The sequence below is a fragment of the Chelonus insularis genome, unplaced genomic scaffold (assembly GCF_013357705.1).
Source record: "Chelonus insularis isolate UGA/USDA-ARS -01 unplaced genomic scaffold, ASM1335770v1 contig_33_pilon, whole genome shotgun sequence".
NCBI classification, from domain to species: domain Eukaryota; kingdom Metazoa; phylum Arthropoda; class Insecta; order Hymenoptera; family Braconidae; genus Chelonus; species Chelonus insularis.
The window spans coordinates 209,247-218,982 of record NW_023276506.1 but is presented as its reverse complement, the minus strand read 5'-3'; the positions used below and the strand labels follow the sequence as shown (position 1 = coordinate 218,982).

Below are 9,736 nucleotides of genomic sequence, written 5' to 3'. Positions count from 1 at the left end.
TCTAACAAAATAATTTTTTAAAAGTAATGAAAAATTAACAGGTCTTAATATTTTTATTTTGCACTTAGCAATTCAGGACTCAAGAGAGGCCAGAGAATGTTATCACTGAAAAAAGGATTTATTTATAATTAACATGTTATGTTTAAAGTTAGAATTCTATATTTACTATTAGTAAATCTTACTGCAATTAAACATGATTTTTTTCAGAGATGGAATAGGAGTGATTTCACTTAAGAAAATATACATGTGATTTTTATCAAAAAAGCTTGCAAATTGCTAGTAAAATAATTTATTTTCAAGATTGCATTACATCATTTTCATTAATTTTTTTCAAAATCTATTATCTATAATGAAGAAATACATGATGAAATTCCATTTCTACATTAATTTATATAGAGAGAAACCCATTTATTTAATTAATTCCACTCAGTACATGCATTAAAGCAGTATGCATTTTGTTGTATGGCTAATGAAACACAAATTTAATTCTACCTCAAGTTTATTAAAACTTATTAGTTTGTACAGCTTACAGTTGTTCTGATATGAAATTGTATAATTTAGAAAATAGAAAACAAGTGGACAGGTTGGTGTCTTAGAAAATAGTGTTCTGGTTCCTCAAAATAGGATGTATTTATAGGATGAAATCCAGGATAGAAAGGATAGTTGTTTGGTGACGTAAGGCTGTTTTTTGTCGTGGTAAAACTGTGTCGAATTAGGTAGTTGAGGATTTTGAAAAGTTTAGTTTTCTGGGGAAATATTAAAGTGCAGTTTTATTACAGGATATAGAAAAAAAGGTTTAAGAAATATAGAATGCTAGGTAAAATATACATAAATAAAGTTGTAATATAAGGGCAGGATATATAACACATAGATAAAACTGTGTCTTCATAAGCTATTTTGAACTGTTTCTTACATAAACAAAGATAAAACAACAATTATCTAACATTACTTTCAGTAGATTCATTTTGTCTGTTTAAGATCAGTATAATTTTTAATATGAATATCGATTCATTTTTTGTCGGTAAGAAAAATAAAAAAGTGACCTTGATAAATGGAAACAATTATCGTCCATTAGATAAATTAATGTTCAACATTTACATTCTATATTCATCTTCAGATAATAAAAAAAAATGAACCATGACAGTTTTTAAAGCCAGTTTCTCGACTTAACACGAATATCTCGACAGACATCACAAAATTCCATTGGCTAGTAGATCGCCCTATCCTCGGTTAAGATTCTCATGGGCTCAAAGACTTTTCCATAAGTAAATGCTACTCTTCATCAAACGTGACTGTTTAGATTTTCTAGAAACATGACATTTTCAGAAATACTTATTGCGGTTTTTGGACTTGAGATTTTCTAGAAGCATGAAATTTTGAAAATATTGAAGCCAATTAATGAATAAGAGTCACGCCAAGTTTATGCTTGTTATGTTTATAGTGTCATTAAACGTACTAAATTTAAAAAAAAAAACCGAAGAGAATAATCCATTTTAAATATTGTTGACTCTTACATTTAAATAATTGACGTTTAATGATTTGAGAACTTTTTGTAATTTCATCATTGTCGTTATTTATGCTTGACGCACATTTTTGTACAGCCCAAATGGATGGGGCTGTTTTTGATAATTCGAATTAGATTATATAGGGAGAAAAATAAATAGACTTTCTTTAAATAATTTAATTATAATCGATTGAAAATTGCTGATTAAAATTTTTTGGTGTGACAATATATGTATCTTTTTCCTTCATCCGTGTGAAAAAGTTGCTTTTTTCCAAGAACTAAGTTTATTAATTTAAATTTTCTTCTTAGTAATACAAAAAATAACGGAATCTTAGTAAAACGGTCCTTCAAACTCAACAAATCGTATTTTCGTTCTCCATTGTTAAAGTGATGCATAGTCGAAATAGTGACGCTCGTTCTAGTGCAAGTGAGAGACAGTAGTCGCTTACCGCGCTGCGGTTAGCTATCTCCCGTTGAAGGCGAATAACATGAAAGAAGTCTAGTTGAAACAGTTGAAAAGCGAAAACAATTGAAAATCAAAAATAGTTAAACAGCAAATAAATGTACACTACGTTATATAAATAGTGTTCCATTTTAATATAGAAAATAAAAAATTTTCAACACCATTTATGCTACATAGTGTAATAAACGAATAAAAATGAGAGAGCAAAGATTCACTGGAAATTTTTTTTCAACACACTTCTCAATGTATATATGTATAATATATTGCACTTTTTGATCATAACACCAAGCATGTATATTACATTGAATATTCAGCTCCGGCTGAGGCTAATATACGTGCGGAAGAAGAAAGTAAACACGAACCATACAGAGAGCTTAGGAAGGGCAAACAAAATGTCCGTTTCAAGTATCGAGCGCCCAATACAGTTTCGGTGATTAACGTCTCAGGAAGGATGAGAGACTACTAATGTTTACATTAGCGTAACATAACCACGAGTCGATGTCATAGACTGAATGACTCTGATGTGGTAAATCGTCCGAAAGACGTTTTTTATAGTTATACGTATTCTTTTAGTTGCGTGTAACTCAAAACTACAGTAATGTTGTATTCACTTCAATCCTAGTAAGAATAATAATTTTTTTACTACGTTTATTAAATACAACCAAGTCGCTAACAATTATATCTAGCGAGAGTTAGATTAAAATTGAAGAAAAAAAACAAATAGAGTGTTTGAATTTTAAAGTAATATATTCATTTCAATGAATGTTTCAATATTTAAAGTATAAAAGTGTTGATGGAAACATTAGTTTCACTTACAACATAAAATATGTGTTATATAGTAAGACGTTGACAGTATATTTATTTTCCTATATAACGCATATTGAGAACTATGTGTGCGTATACACTATAAAGTTCCCTGGTTGATCCTGCCAGTAGTGATATGCTTGTCTCAAAGATTAAGCCATGCATGTCTCAGTACATACCGAATTACGGTGAAACCGCGAATGGCTCATTAAATCAGTTATGGTTCCTTAGATTGTACCCACATTTACTTGGATAACTGTGGTAATTCTAGAGCTAATACATGCAAACTAGAGTTCCAACCAGAGATGGAAGGAACGCTTTTATTAGATCAAAACCAATCGGTGGTCTCGGCCATCGTTTACTTTGGCGACTCTGAATAATTTTTAGCTGATCGTATGGTCTTGTACCGACGACAAATCTTTCAAATGTCTGCCTTATCAACTGTCGATGGTAGGTTCTGCGCCTACCATGGTTGTAACGGGTAACGGGGGATCAGGGTTCGATTCCGGAGAGGGAGCCTGAGAAACGGCTACCACATCCAAGGAAGGCAGCAGGCGCGCAAATTACCCACTCCCGGCACGGGGAGGTAGTGACGAAAAATAACGATACGGGACTCATCTGAGGCCTCGTAATCGGAATGAGTACACTTTAAATCCTTTAACGAGGAACAATTGGAGGGCAAGTCTGGTGCCAGCAGCCGCGGTAATTCCAGCTCCAATAGCGTATATTAAAGTTGTTGCGGTTAAAAAGCTCGTAGTTGAATCCGTGTGCCAAACTGTCGGTTCACCGCTCGCGGTGTAAACTGGCATGCTTGTGGGACGTCCTACCGGTGGATTTAGCTTTAGTGTAAAAACTAAAGCGGTCCAATAATCCTGTCGCGGTGCTCTTAATTGAGTGTCGAGATGGGCCGGTACGTTTACTTTGAACAAATTAGAGTGCTCAAAGCAGGCTTATTATCGCCTGAATACTGTGTGCATGGAATAATAGAATAGGATCTCGGTTCTATTTTGTTGGTTTTCGGAATTCCGAGATAATGATTAATAGGGACAGATGGGGGCATTCGTATTGCGACGTTAGAGGTGAAATTCTTGGATCGTCGCAAGACGAACAGAAGCGAAAGCATTTGCCAAAAATGTTTTCATTAATCAAGAACGAAAGTTAGAGGTTCGAAGGCGATCAGATACCGCCCTAGTTCTAACCATAAACGATGCCAGCTAGCGATCCGCCGAAGTTCCTCCGATGACTCGGCGGGCAGCTTCCGGGAAACCAAAGCTTTTGGGTTCCGGGGGAAGTATGGTTGCAAAGCTGAAACTTAAAGGAATTGACGGAAGGGCACCACCAGGAGTGGAGCCTGCGGCTTAATTTGACTCAACACGGGAAACCTCACCAGGCCCGGACACCGGAAGGATTGACAGATTGATAGCTCTTTCTTGATTCGGTGGGTGGTGGTGCATGGCCGTTCTTAGTTGGTGGAGCGATTTGTCTGGTTAATTCCGATAACGAACGAGACTCTAGCCTGCTAAATAGACGTATTTCTGGTATCTTGAAGGTCTACAGTTTTCGGATTGTAGATTTTTACTACCGACGTACTAAAACTCTTCTTAGAGGGACAGGCGGCTTCTAGTCGCACGAGATTGAGCAATAACAGGTCTGTGATGCCCTTAAATGTTCTGGGCCGCACGCGCGCTACACTGAAGGAATCAACGTGTCTTCCCTGGCCGAAAGGCCCGGGTAACCCGCTGAACCTCCTTCGTGCTAGGGATTGAGGCTTGCAATTATTCCCCATGAACGAGGAATTCCCAGTAAGCGCGAGTCATAAGCTCGCGTTGATTACGTCCCTGCCCTTTGTACACACCGCCCGTCGCTACCACCGATTGAATGATTTAGTGAGGCCTTCGGACTGATACACGGCAATGTTTCGGCATTGCCGATGTTGTTGGAAAGATGACCAAACTTGATCATTTAGAGGAAGTAAAAGTCGTAACAAGGTTTCCGTAGGTGAACCTGCGGAAGGATCATTAACGTATTAACAAATTTCATATAATTTGTATTACAATAATAATAATAATAATAAATGTGTTAACACACAAACAATTTTATACTCAATATATATGCAAACAAAATGATATTTTCATGGCAACCTGTTAAAAGTAATTCTTTTTTAAAATGAAAAAGAATTTACTGTGGTTTTTAAATGAATATTCGCCATGATTTTTCATTATATTGAGTTTTTTCTTTTTACAATGCCCCAACGATTACTTGGTTATGGCAAAAATGCATATCTGTCACATTAGTGACTTATATGTATATCATTTTGTAAATGTAACATATACAGATTATATTGACATTTTAACAATGTAAAATAAAAATAAAAAATGATTATTCTAAACGGTGGATCACTTGGCTCGTAAATCGATGAAGAACGCAGCTAATTGCACGTCAACTTGTGAACTGCAAGACACATGAACATCGACATTTCGAACGCACATTGCGGTCTACGGATCCAATTCCCAGACCACGCTTGGCTGAGGGTCGTATCTACATATAAAACTGCATATTTTTTAAGTATGCGAATTTATTATATTGAATGTTCATCATTTCATTAAATGATGTCATTTCAAATTATATAGATGATGATTAAATAACACATAATAAGTTAGTCATCGTGTCCATGAATGATTTTTACATCGTAAAAGGACAGATTGATTTGTAACATTTTTTTGTGTTTCTATCATATTTCTAATGGCGACCTCAGATTGAGCGAGACTACCCGCTGAATTTAAGCATATTATTAAGCGGCGGAAAAGAAACTAACTAGGATTCCCTTAGTAGCGGCGAGCGAACAGGAAAAAGCCCAGCCCTAAATTCCGTAGTCAATGCTACTGGAAGATGTAGTGTTTAGGAGGAATCAACTAACCCGTAGCATTACTTCATGTCCAAGTCCATCTTGAATGGACGTGTGTTTCAGGTGATTCTCTCCTTAGAGTCGGGTTGCTTGAGAGTGCAGCTCTAAGTGGGTGGTAAACTCCATCTAAGGCTAAATATTGTTACGAGACCGATAGCGAACAAGTACCGTGAGGGAAAGTTGAAAAGAACTTTGAAGAGAGAGTTCAAGAGTACGTGAAACCATTTAGAAGTAAACCTGAGAAACCCAAAAGATCGAATGGGGAGATTCATCGTCAAAATATTTGGTATTAATGCTAGTTATGATATAGTAAATAATCCTTGTGGTTAGCATACCTTACGTTCTAGTATTATTTTTACCTTATATGTCGGCGTGCACTTCTCCTCTAGTAGAACATCGTGACCCGTTAAATGTTGATTTATAGCCCGATTGATTGTCTCTTTCTGTTTGCCACTTGGAGGTCATTGGTGTTTCTTAATCAACTGTTTGACGGTATTCATATGGTATTAAGTCGCTATTTTTTAGCGTTAAATTTATCACAAGTGCGGTTAGTTTTTGACAGTACGAATATAATGCCGTCGTTAAAACTAACCAACTGTTAGTTGATGATATTCTTTAACTGACTTTAATACCGGTCAACGATGCTACCGCTTTGAGTACTTTCAGGACCCGTCTTGAAACACGGACCAAGGAGTCTAACATGTACGCAAGTCATTGGGAATTTTAAAACAAACCTAAAGGCATAATGAAAGTAAAGATTGTCTTTAGACAATTAAGGGAAGATAGATTATATTACGATATAATCTCGCATTCCCGGGGTATCTTATTCTCATTGAGAAAAGGTGCACCTAGAGCGTACACGTTGGGACCCGAAAGATGGTGAACTATGCCTGGTCAGGATGAAGTCAGGGGAAACCCTGATGGAAGTCCGTAGCGATTCTGACGTGCAAATCGATCGTCGGAACTGGGTATAGGGGCGAAAGACTAATCGAACCATCTAGTAGCTGGTTCCCTCCGAAGTTTCCCTCAGGATAGCTGGCATTTATACTATAAGTCTCATCTGGTAAAGCGAATGATTAGAGGCCTTGGGGTCGAAACGATCTTAACCTATTCTCAAACTTTAAATGGGTGAGATCTCTGGCTTACTTAAATTATGAAGCTATGAGATTATCGGATAAAAGTGCCAAGTGGGCCATTTTTGGTAAGCAGAACTGGCGCTGTGGGATGAACCAAACGCTGAGTTAAGGTGCCTAAGTGGACGCTTATGGGATACCATGAAAGGCGTTGGTTGCTTAAGACAGCGGGACGGTGGCCATGGAAGTCGGAATCCGCTAAGGAGTGTGTAACAACTCACCTGCCGAAGCAACTAGCCCTGAAAATGGATGGCGCTAAAGTGTCCTGCCTATACTCTGCCGTCAGTGGTATGTTAATTGTATTTTTATGATACATTAAGAAACTCTGACGAGTAGGAGGGTCGCGATGGTGTGCGCAGAAGGGTCTGGGTGTAAACCTGCCTGGAGCCGCCATCGGTGCAGATCTTGGTGGTAGTAGCAAATACTCCAGTGAGATCCTGGAGGACTGACGTGGAGAAGGGTTTCGTGTGAACAGCAGTTGCACACGAGTCAGTCGATCCTAAGCCCTAAGGTAATTCTGATGCTAATGTGGTGTTATAAAGTTACAATATTATAATACACCCATTGGGCGAAAGGGAATCCGGTTTTTATTCCGGAACCCGGCAGCGGAACCGTTTAAATTCGGACATTTGAAAGAATGTTCGTCGGGGCAACCCAAATTGGCCTGGAGACGCCATTAGGAAATTTGGAAAGAGTTTTCTTTTCTGTATAAGCATTCACATTCCCTGGAAACTTTTAACGAGGAGATAGGGTTTAGAATGCAAAGAGCACCGCAGTTGCGGCGGTGTCCAGATCTTCCTAATGGACCTTGAAAATCCAGGTGAAGGACACGTGGAGTTGTCGCGCCGGTTCGTACCCATATCCGCAGCAGGTCTCCAAGGTTAAGAGCCTCTAGTCGATAGAATAATGTAGGTAAGGGAAGTCGACAAAATGGATCCGTAACTTCGGAATAAGGATTGGCTCTGAGGAATGAGGTGTGTCGGGCTTGATCAGTAAGTAAGTTTGGCTGACGTGCCGGGCCTGGGTAAAATGAATGTTGAATAATACCTTCAGGATTTGAGCTCGGTCCCGTGCCTTAGCCTCTTATGGATCGTTCTTGCTGTGTGATTAATTAAATTCGTTTAATTAATCACTACGACCACCATTAAACATTTAACTCAGAACTGGCACGGACCAGAGAAATCCGACTGTCTAATTAAAACAAAGCATTGTGATGGCTCTTGCGGGTGTTGACACAATGTGATTTCTGCTCAGTGCGGTGAATGTTAACGTGAAGAAATTCAAATAAGCGCCCGTCGACAGCAGGAGTAACTATGACTCTCTTAAGATGGCGGCGATAAGTTTTACTTTTGTAGTGCTCTGTTGTAATTCAATTAAATTCATCTGAAATGGCTTAGTGTAAATTTCAATTGTGATATTATAATGTGAAAACGGACTGGCTGAATATTTTGTGATATTAAGTGCTATAAAATTCATTTTATTTGCAAAATAATGTTTATCTGAAATTCTAAGTCCATTCGCTATTGGAAATACATAGTGCTACACTTTCAAGCCGTTGTCTTCAATTTTTCTTATAAATCTGTATATTAAACTGCTATTATCTTTTTTTGCCATGACTAATTATCATAATACTAAAGTTTTTTTTAACGATTAACAGCTACTAATTGTTTATTTTGTTAATTGAAATCATCAAGTGTGCAATATCATTGACAATTTATATGTATCGTAATGACAATTTTTTACAGTGGTTTAATACACCCTAGTTATGAAATGAAGTGATGTACAGCGAGTTTCATGGTTTCTAATTGCGTTTTAATTAGTTTTTTTACATTTGTTTAATTGTTAGTTGGCTCTTATAAGTTTTATTAACGCCAAAAAAACTTTGACATTATAGTGACTTTATAGTTACTTTCGATTGTAGCGCCAACGGCAATATTGTGCAAAAACTTTGTGATCTACTGTCAAGTGGCTCTGAGCTTGATCAAGTGAATGTTTATTTTACCGGCAGTGGTGTATACCTGAATTGGATCGAGAGCTGGGCAAAAGAAAATTTACCTTACCGACAGCGGTGTATATTACGAGATTGTAACATTACCAACATTAAATAGAATGATATTTTATGTAAATTTATATTGTGATTTGGAGCGTTAAGTGAACACTGATCGTCTGAAAAATACTTTATTCACTTTTTCAGTCTTTCACTCTTTCGACAGTGTATAATTAAAATTAAAGTTATTTTTATAGTACATTAATTATACTCCAGAACAGTTTGTCATACTTATATAATTTATTTCTGACATTTTACTAGTCCTGCAGTGATTTGCAAGGAGGAGTATAGGAATAGTAAAGTTTACAGTTTTTTTTGTGACTTTTTGGGACTGGGGATACATTTTTTACTTGCTTATCTATAATTTTGTTGGTGAACTGTTTTGTATTATGACTTTACATTGGTTACATTATTACCATTAATTACGCCGTGTAAATAGTAACATCAACTGGTTATTCGAGCCTTCAGTTTTGAACAGTGGCGCCAATAGACATTTTACTCTAACTAATCTTCCAAGTAGTAATATGTCAACAGTAATTTTATTTTTTGACAATATTTTTATCTGATAAAGCGTACATTACTTCTTTATAGACATTTTTATTGTATTTATGACCTTCCATGTTTAAGGACAGGCTTTTAAATAGTATCTAAACGGCCTACTTACTTCAACTGATTTTTTTGCAATTGTCAACGACTTATTCATGTAACTAAAGAAATTGAATTGTATTTTTCTCTGTTTATTTTGTTGTTTATGTAAAAAGAAAGAAGGAAAAGACAGAAAATTCCTACACTCTCCCTGAATAATAATTTTTATATTCATACCAACTTAATTTTATCCACCACTGCTTCAGCCCTATACTTCCCTAAATCTGTACGTATA

The 9,736-nt window shown here is 36.6% G+C and overlaps 2 non-coding genes and 1 pseudogene across 2 annotated transcripts; all 3 read left to right on the top strand.

Moving 5' to 3' along the window:
* The first annotated feature begins 2,880 nt into the window (after nucleotides 1-2,880).
* On the top strand, nucleotides 2,881-4,792 carry LOC118066383 (small subunit ribosomal RNA). Its single transcript, XR_004690239.1, has one exon. It is a non-coding gene; the product is annotated as a small subunit ribosomal RNA (ribosomal RNA).
* Nucleotides 4,793-5,151: 359 nt separating this feature from the next.
* LOC118066392 (5.8S ribosomal RNA) lies at nucleotides 5,152-5,306 on the top strand. The gene has a single exon (XR_004690244.1). It is a non-coding gene; the product is annotated as a 5.8S ribosomal RNA (ribosomal RNA).
* Nucleotides 5,307-5,517: 211 nt separating this feature from the next.
* LOC118066389 (uncharacterized) lies at nucleotides 5,518-8,490 on the top strand (annotated as a pseudogene).
* Nucleotides 8,491-9,736: the final 1,246 nt, after the last annotated feature.